This window comes from Pongo pygmaeus, chromosome 8 (assembly GCF_028885625.2).
Source record: "Pongo pygmaeus isolate AG05252 chromosome 8, NHGRI_mPonPyg2-v2.0_pri, whole genome shotgun sequence".
Classification (NCBI taxonomy): domain Eukaryota; kingdom Metazoa; phylum Chordata; class Mammalia; order Primates; family Hominidae; genus Pongo; species Pongo pygmaeus.
Window position 1 is genome coordinate 103,486,103 of NC_072381.2, and position 12,060 is coordinate 103,498,162.

Below are 12,060 nucleotides of genomic sequence, written 5' to 3' on the forward strand. Positions count from 1 at the left end.
GGATTACATTTATTGATTTGTGTATGTTGAACCAGCCTTGCATCCCAGGGATGAAGCCAGCATGATCTTGGTGGATAAGCTTTCTGATGTGCTGCTGGATTTGGTTTGCTGGGATTTTATTGAGGATTTTCGAATCAGTGTTCATCAGGGATATTTTGGTCTAAAATTCTCTTTTTTTGTTGTGTCTCTGCCAGGCTTTGGTATCAGGATGATGCTGGCCTCATAAAATGAGTTAGGGAGGATTCCCTCTTTTTCTGTGGATTGGAATAGTTTCGGAAGGAATGGTACCAGCTCCCCTTTGTACCTCTGGTAGAATTTGGCTGTGAATCCTTTTGGTCCTGGAATTTTTTACTTGGTAGGCTATTAATTATTACCTCAATTTCGGAGCCTGTTACTGTTCTATTCAGGGATTCAAATTCTTCCCGGTTTAGTCTTGGGAGAGTGTATGTGTCGAGGAATTTATCCATTTCTTCTAGATTTTCTAGTTTATTTGCGTAGAGGTATTTATAGTATTCTCTGATAGTAGTTTGTATTTCTGTGGGGATCGGTGGTGATACCCCATTTATCATTTTTTATTGCATCTATGTGATTCTTCTCTTCTTCTTTATTAGTCTTGCTAGTGGTCTATCAATTTTGTTGACCTTTTCAAAAAACCAGCTCCTGGATTCATTGATTTTTTGAAGGGTTTTTGTGTCTCTATCTCCTTCAGTTTTGCACTGATCTTAGTTATTTCTTGCCTGCTGCTAGCTTTTGAATTTGTTTGCTCTTGCTTCTCTAGTTCTTTCACTTGTTATGTTAGGGTGTCGATTTTAGATCTTTCCTGCTTTCTCTTGTGGGCATTTAGTGCTATAAATTTCCCTCTATACACTGCTTTAAATGTGTCCCAGAGATTCTGGTGTGTTGTGTCTTTGTTCCTATTGGTTTCAAAGAGCATCTTATTTCTGCCTTAATTTAGTTACTTACCCTGTAGTCATTCAGGAGCAGGTTGTTCAGTTTCCACGTAGTTGTGTGGTTTTGAGTGAGTTTCTTAATCCTGAGTTCTACTTTGATTGCACCGTGGTCTGAGGAACAGTTTGTTGTGATTTCTGTTCTTTTAGATTTGCTGAGGAGTGCTTTACTTCCAACTATGTGGTCAGTTTTGGAATAAATGCCATGTGGTGCTGAGAAGAATGTATATTCCGTTGATTGATTTGGGGTGGAGAGTTCTGTAGATGTCTATTAGGTCTGCTTGGTGCAGAGCTGAGTTCAAGTCCTGGATATCCTTGTTAACCTTCTGTCTCGTTGATCTGTCTAATATTGACAGTGGGGTGTTAAAGTCTCCCATTATTGTGTTGGGAGTCTTGTAGGTCTCTAAGTACTTGCTTTATGAATCTGGGTGCTCCTGTATTGAGTTCATAGATATTTAGGATAGTTAGCTCTTCTTGTTGAATTGATCCCTTTACCATTATGTAGTGGCCTTCTTTGTCTCTTTTGATCTTTGTTGGTTTAAAGTCTGTTTTATCAGACTAGGATTGCAACCCTTGCTTTTTTTTGCTTTCCATTTGCTTGGTAGATCTTCCTTCATCCCTTTATTTTAAGCCTGTGTGTGTCTCCGCACGTGAGTTGGGTCTCCTGAATATAGCACACTGATGGGTCTTGACTCTTTATCCAATTTGCCAGTCTGTATCTTTTAATTGGAGCATTTAGCCCATTTACATTTAAGGTTAATATTGTTATGTGTGAATTTGATCCTGTCTTTATGATGTTAGCTGGTTATTTTGCCTGTTAGTTGATGCAGTTTCTTCCTAGCAAAAAACTAGGAAGTTTTTGCTGTGGCTGGTACCGGTTGTTCCTTTCCATGTTTGGTGCTTCCTTCAGGAGCTCTTGTAACGCAGGCCTGGTGGTGACAAAATCTCTCAGCATTTGCTTGTCTGTAAAGGATTTTATTTCTCCTTCACTTATGAAGCTGGATATGAAATTCTGGGTTGAAAATTCTTTTCTTTAAGAATGTTGAATATTGGACCCCACTTTCTTCTGACTTGTAGGTTTTCTGCCGAGAGATCCGCTGTTAGTCTGATGGGCTTCCCTTTGTGGGTAATCTGACCTTTCTCTTGACTGCCCTTAACATTTTTTCCTTCATTTCAATCTTGGTGAATCTGACAATTATGTGTCTTGGGGTTGCTCTTCTTGAGGAGTATCTTTGTGGCGGTCTCTGTATTTCCTGAATTTGAATGTTGGCCTGCCTTGCTAGGTTGGGGAAGTTCTTCTGGATAATATCCTGAAGAGTGCTTCCAGCTTGGTTCCATTCTGCCCGTCACTTTCAGGTACACCACTCAAATGTAGATTTGGTCTTTTCACATGGTCCCATATCTCTTGGAGCCTTTGTTCGTTTCTTTTTACTCTTTTTTCTCTAAACTTCTCACTTCATTTCATAAATTTGATCTTCAATCACAGATACCCTTTCTTCCAGTTGATCGAATCGGCTACTGAAGCTTGTGCATGTGTCACATAGTTCTTGTGCCATGGTTTTCAGCTCCATCAGGTCATTTAAGGTCTTGTCTATACTGTTTATTCTAGTTAGCCATTCGTCTAATCTTTTTTTCCAAGGTTTTTAGCTTTCTTGAGATGGGTTCAAACATCCTCCTTTAGCTCGGAGAAGTTTGTTACTACTGACCTTCTGAAGCCTACTTCTGTCAACTCGTCAGTCATTCTCCATCCAGCTTTGTTCTGTTGCTGGCGAGGAGCTGTGATCCTTTCGAGAAGAGGCGCTCTGATGTTTAGAATTTTCAGCTTTTCTGCTCTGGTTTCTCCCCATCTTTGTGGTTTTATCTGCCTTTGGTCTTTGATGTTGGTGACCTACAGATGGGGTTTTAGTGTGGATTTCCTTTTTGTTGATGTTGATGCTATTCCTTTCTATTTGTTAGTTTTCCTTCTATCAGGTCCCTCAGCTGCAGGTCTGTTGGAGTTTGCTGGAGGTTCACTCTAGACCCTGTTTGCCTGGGTATCACCAGCAGAGGCTGCAGAATAGCAAATATTGCAGAACAGCAAATATTCCTGCCTGATCCTTCCTCTGGAAGCTTCATCTCAGAGGGGCACCTGGCTATATGAGGTGTCAGTTGGCCCCTACTGGGAGGTGTCTTCCAGTTAGGCTACATGGGGGTCAGGGACCCACTTGAGGAAGCAGTCTGTCCGTTCTCAGAGCTCAAACACCGTGCTGGGAGAACCACTGCCGTCTTCAGAGCTGTGAGACAGGGACGTTAAGTCTGCAGAAGTTTCTGCTGCCTTTTGTTTAGCTATGCCCTGCCCCCAGAGGTGGAGTCTACAGAGGCCTGCAGGTCTCAATGAGCTATGGTGGGCTTCACCCAGTTCGAACTTCCCGGCCACTTTGTTTACCTGCTCAAGCCTCAGCAATGGTGGACGCCCCTCCCTGAGCCAGGCTGCTGCCTTGCAGTTCGATCCTGAACTGCTGTGCTAGTGGTGAGCAAGGCTCCGTGGGTGTGGGACTTGCTGAGCCAGGCGTGGGATATAATCTCCTGGTGTGCCATTTGCTAAGACCATTAGAAAAGCGCAGTATTTGGGTGGCAGTGTCCCCATTTTCCTGGTATAGTCTGTCATGGCTTCCCTTGGCTAGGAAAGGGAAATCTCCTGACTCCTTGCGCTTCCTGGGTAAGGCGATACCCAGCCCTGCTTCAGCTCGCCCTCTGTGGGCTGCACCCACTGTCCAACCAGTCCCAATGAGATGAACCAGGTACCTCAGTTGGAAATGCAGAAATTACCCATTTTCTATGTCGATCATGCTGGGAGCAGCAGACCGGAGCTGTTCCTATTTGGCCGTCTTGGCATGGACCACAAGGCTGAACATTTTTTATTTCTTCTTCAATTTGAAAGATATTTTCATGGATATAGATTTCTGCATTGACAGTTTTTTCTTTCAGCACTTTAATGGTGTCTGGCTTTCATAGTTTCTGAAAGTTCTTATCCTGTTCCACTGTATTGTTTCTTTCTTTTTTTTTTTTTTTTTTTTAACTTTGGCAGCCTTCAAGGTTTTCTCTTTGTCTTTGATTTTTTTCCCCATCAGTTTGAATGTGATGTGTCTAATTGTGGATTTTTGTTGTCATTGTTGTTGTTTGTTTATTTGATGCTGCCTAGTGTTCTCTGAGCTTTTTGGATTCTTTTGTATTTATTTTGAAAAATTTTGGTTATTATCTCTTCATATTTTGTTTCTGTCTTACTGTCTTGCTTTCTGGAATTCCAGTTACGCATATGTTAGAGTATTTGATACTGTCCCATAGCACTTGGATGTTCTCTTCTCTGTTTTTCATTCTCTTGTCATGTTTTGTTGGAGTAGTTTCTGTTGATGTCTTTACTGATTCTGAGACTGTCTTGGTCTTCTGATAAGGTTGTTGAAAGCTTTCATCTCTGTTACTATATTTCTATTTCTAGCATTTCCATTTGATTTCTTCTTACCGTTTCCATCCCTCTGCTTAAATTACACATCTGCGTATGCATGTTATCTACATTTTTCGTTAGAGCATTTAACATATAAATTCCGTGTTTGATAGTTGTAATATGATGGTTGTGTCCGAATCTGGTTCTATTGTTTTGTTTTTTTCCTTTGCTCCTTTTTCTGTTTTGTTGTTGTTGTTGTTGTTGAAATCTGGACATTTTGTGTAGAGAGCCAGTTAAATAGTATTTATGCCTGGAAATGGACATGCTTTGTCTTTTCCTGAGACGTGTGTGTGTGTGTGGTGTTGTTTCTAGCATTTCCATTTGATTTCTTCGTACCGTTTCCATCCCTCTGCTTAAATTACACATCTGCGTATGCATGTTATCTACATTTTTCGTTAGAGCATTTCACATATAAATTCCGTGTTTGATAGTTGTAATATGATGGTTGTGTCCGAATCTGGTTCTATTGTTTTGTTTTTTTCCTTTGCTCCTTTTTCTGTTTTTTGTTGTTGTTGTTGTTGAAATCTGGACATTTTGTGTAGAGAGCCAGTTAAATAGTATTTATGCCTGGGAATGGACATGCTTTGTCTTTTCCTGAGACGTGTGTGTGTGTGTGGTGGGGAGGAATGTTGAGGGTTTTGTTATTGCTAGGTTACCTTTAATTTACCACAGGCTTAAAGTTTCTCTAGCATTACTTTGTGTTTAGGGAAGAATTTAGTTTGCCAGAGAGTTTTTCTTAATGTCTACCCTCAGCTTTAGGTCTTCCCTTTGAACTTGCATCTCAGAGAAGATATTTCTCCATGCTTTAGCTCTTTGCTCATGAACAGTCATGCGCCACATAACAATGTTTTGGTCAACAGCAGACTGCATATACGATGATGGTCCCCTAAGATTATAATACCATATTTTAACTGTACCTTTCTATGTTTAGATAAAACAAAATACTTACCATTGTGTTACAGGTGCCTACAGTATTCAGTACAGTAACATGCTGTACAGGTTTGTAGCCTAAGACCAATAATATACCCATACTGTATAGCCTAGGTGTGTACCAGGCTATACTGTCTTTGTCTGTGTAAGTATACTCTGTCATGTTCTCACAATGAAATCACTGACGATGCATTTCTTAGACCATATCCCTGTCATTACGTGACACATGACTGTAGTACATTGCTGTTACATGTTGTTTGAGCTTGCTAGCCTGCTTTTGATGGGAGATGGGGAGGACATTTTGTGTTGGATTTTTCTAGTCTCCGTTTTAACTAGGTGTTTCCATTTTCTCTGGGTCTCAAGTATGGGGCTTTTTCAGAGATCCTGCCCCTTCTTTAAGCGGGGTAGATTTTGTTTGCTTCCCCTAGCTGCAGGTCCACATTTGGCTTGTAGTAATTACAAAATTTTTTAACCAAGTTCTTATTGGCTTGTATGGAGTCTGGTGTTTACTACAGGTAAAGTAGTGCTCATGTCCCATCTCTCCCTTTAAAATCCTGTCTTTCCTTAGATTTTAGATCAATTACTTAGATTTAAGGTTACCTTACTTTTGTGCTGGGTTCAAGAAAATTTGTGATTTTGCACAACATCCATCTTTTACTTTGTTTTAATGGTGAAAATGAGTTTCTAACTTTCTTCATCCTAAGCAGCATCTAGAAATCCCATTTATTTATTGAGAATGTCTATTGATACGGGATTTCTGATGGTTAAAATATCTTTTAAATCTGTTCCTTTCAATTTTTTCCTCCAAATTTGTATTTTTGTTTGTTCATTTATTCAATATTAAAAAGTCAAGTCTATGCTATGTGTCTAGGCACTGTGCTCAGTGTTGGGGGATATAGGGATGAGCAAGTACCCATAATAATACTTTCTCTAATGAGCATATAGTTTAATGGGGAAGACTGGATAATTACAGAGGTAATTATACTAAAGTAATGATAAGAGCTGTAGTAGGAGATGTATGTGGAAGGAGGCCCCCAGTCTTATCTAGAATGATTAGGTAAGGCTTCTCAGAGAAAGAACTGTGATGCAGACCTAAAGATTATGTAGGAATTAGGTTAAAGATGGCTGGGAGGCTGTGGGGAAGTAGAGTAGGTAGAAGGAAGAGATTATCCAGTAGCTAAGATGGAAAACAAACAAACCCACAGAACCAACATGAAGAGTTTGAGAATCTGAAAGAAGAGCCATGTGGTTATAAAGCATATGAAGACAGAAGTGACAAAAGGTAAGACTGGAGAAATTGGTTGGAGCCAGGTTAGAAAGAAGAGTCTTCTAAGCCATGTTAAGTTGATTTTTTCATGAAAACAGTGGTGAGTCATTGAAAGACTTTAGGGAGGGTGACATCTGAGTAGCTAATGGTTTTGGAAAAGTCATTTTGGATCGAAGGTGAAGAGTGAATGGAAAGAAGCAAAGCAGTTACCAGGACTAGTTAGATAGGTTACCTCAGTAATCCAGGCATTTGTATGTGTTGTTTTAACTTGGAGTAGTGGCATTAGAGATAGGGACAACCAGGCAAATTAAAGAGATACTCAAATGTGAAGATCAGTGGAACTTTTCCATTGGTCGAATACAGAGAGTGAGGAAGAGGGAAGACTTGGGATGTATCCAGTAAAAATCTTGGTATGTTTCTGTAGAACCTCCAAGTTTCCTTCCTTCTTTCAGAGGGAGAGTAGAAGAAAGGACCCTTGGTTTACTTTCATAATTATCATTTATGTATGGCCCAAAATTCATTGAGGCCGTGGAGGTAAGTCAGAAAAAGGGAAAAGGAAAAAATATCTAAATAATATGTAAGTCATGGTAAATGAACTTCTCTTGCCTGATTGTCTTTGAGTGTTGAGAAAAACAGGATAGTTTGTTTCCTTCAGTTTTGATGTTTGGCTTATTGGTATATAAACAAATAAAATCTGCAAACGTTGCTCTTTTGGAACAAAAATAGCATACAATTGATCTTCTCAAATAGCTGTTCCATGTAGAGAGACATTTAACTATATTTAATCATATAATTTCCTTGTTTTTTCCAGATGGTTTTACTCAGCATTTGGTGTGGTGGATCTTACATAAACCTTTAGAACTTACATTAGAGTGTTCAAGTCTTCTGAGACTCCAGAGTCACCTAAGGTAGTGATCATTGCCACTAATAGCTGTGACAAGTTTTATACACAACGTTGCTGTGGGTGCCAATAGTGTTTTTCATGGCAGTGGAGGGGCAAAGTATAGTTTTCAGAAAAAGGATGTTAGTGATAAATAGCTCTCATATGATTCAAGATTTCAGTGCTTAAGGTGGGAAAGTAGGTGTGGAGCTTATGAAGGCAATCAGTTTTCCTTCTCAGAATGATGTAGTTAAAAGCAAGTATGGTGTATTATTACAATGTTAGAGTTAGGCAGTCATGATTTAGAAAATTTTTTGCTTTGTTGAGGGTGTACTGTGGGATAGAGTTGTGAGTAGCTAAATAACTCAGGTATTAGTCAAAGCTGGGTGTGTATTCTGGTTTCTGTACTTAGTAAGTGCAGATGTACAACCTTGAGTCTTCATTTATTTGTCTGTAAAATGGTGATAATAATTATATACACCTTGAAGAGTTGTTACAAAGGTTAAATGAGATGATGTATGCAAGCACTTAACCCAGTGCTTCATTCATTGACTTGTTTGGTAGGGTACAAGTTTAAATTATATTGCCATGTACAGTTTGTTAAATCCAACATACTACAGATTGAGTAGCCCTTATGTGGAATGCTTGGGACCAGAAGTGTTTTCGATTTTTTTTTTATTTTTGAATATTTGTGTTATATTTAACAGTTGAGCATCCCTAACCTGAAAATCTGAAATCTGAAATGCTCCAGTGTGCATTTCCTTTGAGTGTCATGTCGGTGCTCAGAATATTTTGGACTTTGGAGCATTTTGGATTGCAGATTTTCACATTAGGGCATATCAGCAGTATAAGGTTTTTATAATCTAAGAAACAGTCATAATCTTAGGTCTCTTAATCATTTCTCATAATTGGATTATGTTTACATATTTCCCATCTGTAAAAAGGGCTAGTAATGTAAAAATACAGAGTATCATTTCTTTGATGGTGGCAGGAAATTATGGTTTACAAGAATGAAGTAGGTTTTGGATGGGGGGCTTAAATCTGGCTCTGGTTTAATTTTGCTGTTATCATTAGTTTGCACATAAGGTCTCTTTCTATAAACAGATACGTATCATATATACAAATTGAGAAAGGTTTGCTTTAGTAGGAAAATAGCTAGTGAGTTGAGTCAAAGAGATAAGATGTAACAATTCTTTTTTTTTTTTTAAGAGATAAGGTCTTGTTCTGTTCTCCAGGATGGAGTGCATTGGTGTGGTCTTAGTTTACTGTAACCTCAAACTCCTGGGCTTAGGTGATCCTCCTACCTCAGCCTCCTAAGTAGGTAGGACTACAGATGTGCATCACCATGCCCAGCTAATTAAAAAAAAATTTTTTTTTGTACAGATAGGGTCTCGCTATGTTGCCCAGGCTGGTCTCGAACTCCTGGACTTAAGTGATCCTCCCACCTTGGCCTCCCAGAAGTCCTGGGGTTACAGGCAGGATCCACTGTACCTGGCCAAAGGAATTCTTAATGTTGTTCAAGAATACACATAACCTTTTACACACACACACACACACACACACACACACACACACACACACACACACACACACACACACACACACACACACACACACAATCTCAAATTAAGGAGAAAAATCTGAATTGATACTGCTTTGTGCCAGGCACATTTGCTTTTGTGCTCATTTATTTAACAAACATCTTATTGAATGCTGTATGTGCCAGGAATGGTGCTGGGTACTGAGAAACTAAAAATGGTAAGGTATTTCTTGCTTTCGAGGAGCTGTGGGTATGATTGTTAGACAAGCTTACAGTTTGGTATGGCAGCAGAGAGTGCAGAATACCCAGCCCACATTTACTCAAGGAATATTTATTGAAAGCTAAAATATACAAGTATTTGGTAGGCATTCAGAGATCATTTAGAACTACATCTCAAAAGGAACAGCCCTAAGTCATCCTTGGCAAGTAAGTCTTCAAATGGCAATGGAGAGTCTTGTGTTTGGATCCATTATAGGATGGGCTCAGTGTAATGCTAAATAAGGCTAGACCCTTGAAAACTTCTTTATCAGCTTTGTTGACCTAGTGTTCCTTTGGCTTTTCATTTCTCTGCCTCAGTTATGTCTTTCAGAGTAGCTTTTGGAGAGGTTAAAGAAGGCAGTTAGGGCTTCTTATCTCCTAACATTAAGTAATTGATATAGTTATTTTTGTATTTTTTCCTATAAGATTGTTAAAGATATTTAAGTGGGGAGTACTAACCACACTGATATATTCATATTGCCATAGGCATTTATGAGCACAGACATTGGTCTCAGAGTATCTATATTAGGATCTAGATAATCCTCTGCCATATTCTAGTCCTTTGGCCTTGGTGGACACAATTTAACACCCTCGTTGCCTTGGTTTTATGGTAGAATTGGACTAGTAATAATTCTACTTCATAGGGTTTTTGGGAGAATCAAATGTAATGTTACTATTTTGAACATAAAATGGTCAAGTGAGTTATTTGTCAGGTGAGCAAATAAGATCTGGTAAGTGGCCAAAATAAATATAAAGTTCATGTATTAAAGTTCATATATCTTGCTCAATTAGGAAACACCTCAGATCCTTACTTAGAGGCCTTTTATTGTTACTTTGTATGTAATTTGGACACTCTGGAATTTGCAGTGCCCTTTAGGTTGGGAGAAATAGAAATACCTAGAGTAGCAATAAGTGACAGATGGTGAAGAGAAAGAAACAATGAAAATCAGGTACTCTACTAAAAAAAAATAGTGATCTGGAGGTTGTAGTACAGCTGTGCATTGCATATGGGGTGAGGACAGCATTTCACAATGAAGAAGGCCTTGAGGCATCACCTTATACATGGCACAGTTTGGCAGTTTGAACAGAACTGTTTGGCTTCTCATTCTGCTTTCTACTAGTAATTCTGTGCATGCCTTTTAGTAAGATCTATCTATGTAAGGTCTCTTAATGAGTGTCTACCTGGGTTAAAAGCTTATTTGTCTTTAGTCCAGATATGTTAAAGAGAAGACCTATAGAGTAATTTCTTTCACTATAGACTTTAATTTTAGAAATTATTGTCTTATTCTTTTAACTTAAATTTTAATATATATTTTGTATAACCTGGTTTGAATAGAAGTAAAAATGAATCTCCAAGCAGATATAGGAATTATTTTGTGTTTTCAAGTGTGAAATATATCATTGTATTATAATAACTAGTGCAAGTGCATTTACGAAAGGATGCATTAGGAAAACTACAGCAGAATCTGTTGTGGTTCATTAGCAGATTTTATAGTTTTTAAAATATGAAGCCATTTCTCTGCTGTCCCAGTATAATTTTTTATGTTATTATATCACACACAAGTGCCTCTGTGCTGTGTTTGTGTTGAATCTCTTTTAAGTGAAGCGCCTGTGCAGGAGAAGGACATTTCTTGGTTTCTTATTTGCAAATGCAGTTGACCCTTAGTATCCCTGGAGAATTGGTTCCAAGACTTTCCTTGGATACCACAATTTGAGGATGTTCAAGTCTCTGATATAAAATGGCAGTATTTGTATATAACCTATGTACATCCTCCTTTTTACTTTATATCATCTCTAGATTACTTATAATACCTAATACAATATAAATGCTAGGTAAATATTTGTTAGACTTTATTGTTTAGGGAATAATAACGAGGAAAATCTGTGCATGTTCAGTACAGACACAATTTTTTTAACTGAATATTTTCCATCTGTGGGTTGGTTGAATCCATAGATATGGAACCCATGGATATGGAGGGCCAGTTGTACTGTACTTGGGATTGACATTGGAAGTGGGAAGACCTTGAAAGTGTGGAAAGGATTGGGTATATTTTTTATTTTATTATTTTATTATTCTAATTTTATTCTGCCAAAGAATCTTCCAATTTTTTACTCATGTTTTCTCTTTTACCTTGCCCTACAACCAGAATTACAAATTATTTGAAACAAAATATTTTCTATGCCTGTTGTGTACTTTTCTGACATTGAATATGCTGTTTAGTATTTTAAAACTTCTATTCAAGTGAAATCAACTTAGTAAATAAATAGATTTTAAATTATAAGAATTTTAAAAGCCTTAAATTGTAAAAAGTGAAGAAGAATTCTAGATTAAAAGTAATCTAGTGCATATATAAGGGTAAGTAAAATAGTGCATATATTAAGGGTAAGTATTTTATGGACTTTTTTATTATTATACTCTAAGTTCTACAGTACATGTGCACAACCTTCAGGTTTGATACATAGGTATGCATGTGCCATGTTGGTTTGCTGCACCCATCAACTTGTCATTTACATCAGGTATTTCACCTAATGCTATCCCTCCCCCAGTCCCCCACCGCCCGACAGGCCCCAGTGTGTGATGTTCCCCGCCGTGTGTCCAAGTGATCTCATTGTTCAGTTCCTACCTCTAAGTGAGAACATGTGGTGTTTGGTTTTCTGTCCTTGTGATAGTTTGCTGAGAATGATTGTTTCCAGCTTCATCCATGTCCCTGCAAAGGACATGAACTCATCCTTTTTTTCGGCTGCATAGTATTCCTT

The 12,060-nt window shown here is 38.3% G+C and overlaps 1 protein-coding gene across 14 annotated transcripts in view; it reads left to right on the top strand.

Annotated features, from left to right (window-relative positions):
* The window catches only part of R3HCC1L (R3H domain and coiled-coil containing 1 like), a 107,217-nt gene that overhangs the window by 44,387 nt on the left and 50,770 nt on the right, over window positions 1–12,060 (top strand). For 5 of the 14 annotated variants that reach the window (XM_063670122.1, XM_063670130.1, XM_063670120.1 and 2 more), the window contains one exon: window positions 7,437–7,533. The exons of the other annotated variants lie outside the window; for them this stretch is intronic. The gene's annotated coding sequence lies outside the window, so the exon portion shown is untranslated. The remainder of the gene's footprint in view (window positions 1–7,436; window positions 7,534–12,060) is intronic. 14 annotated transcript variants of the gene reach the window in all.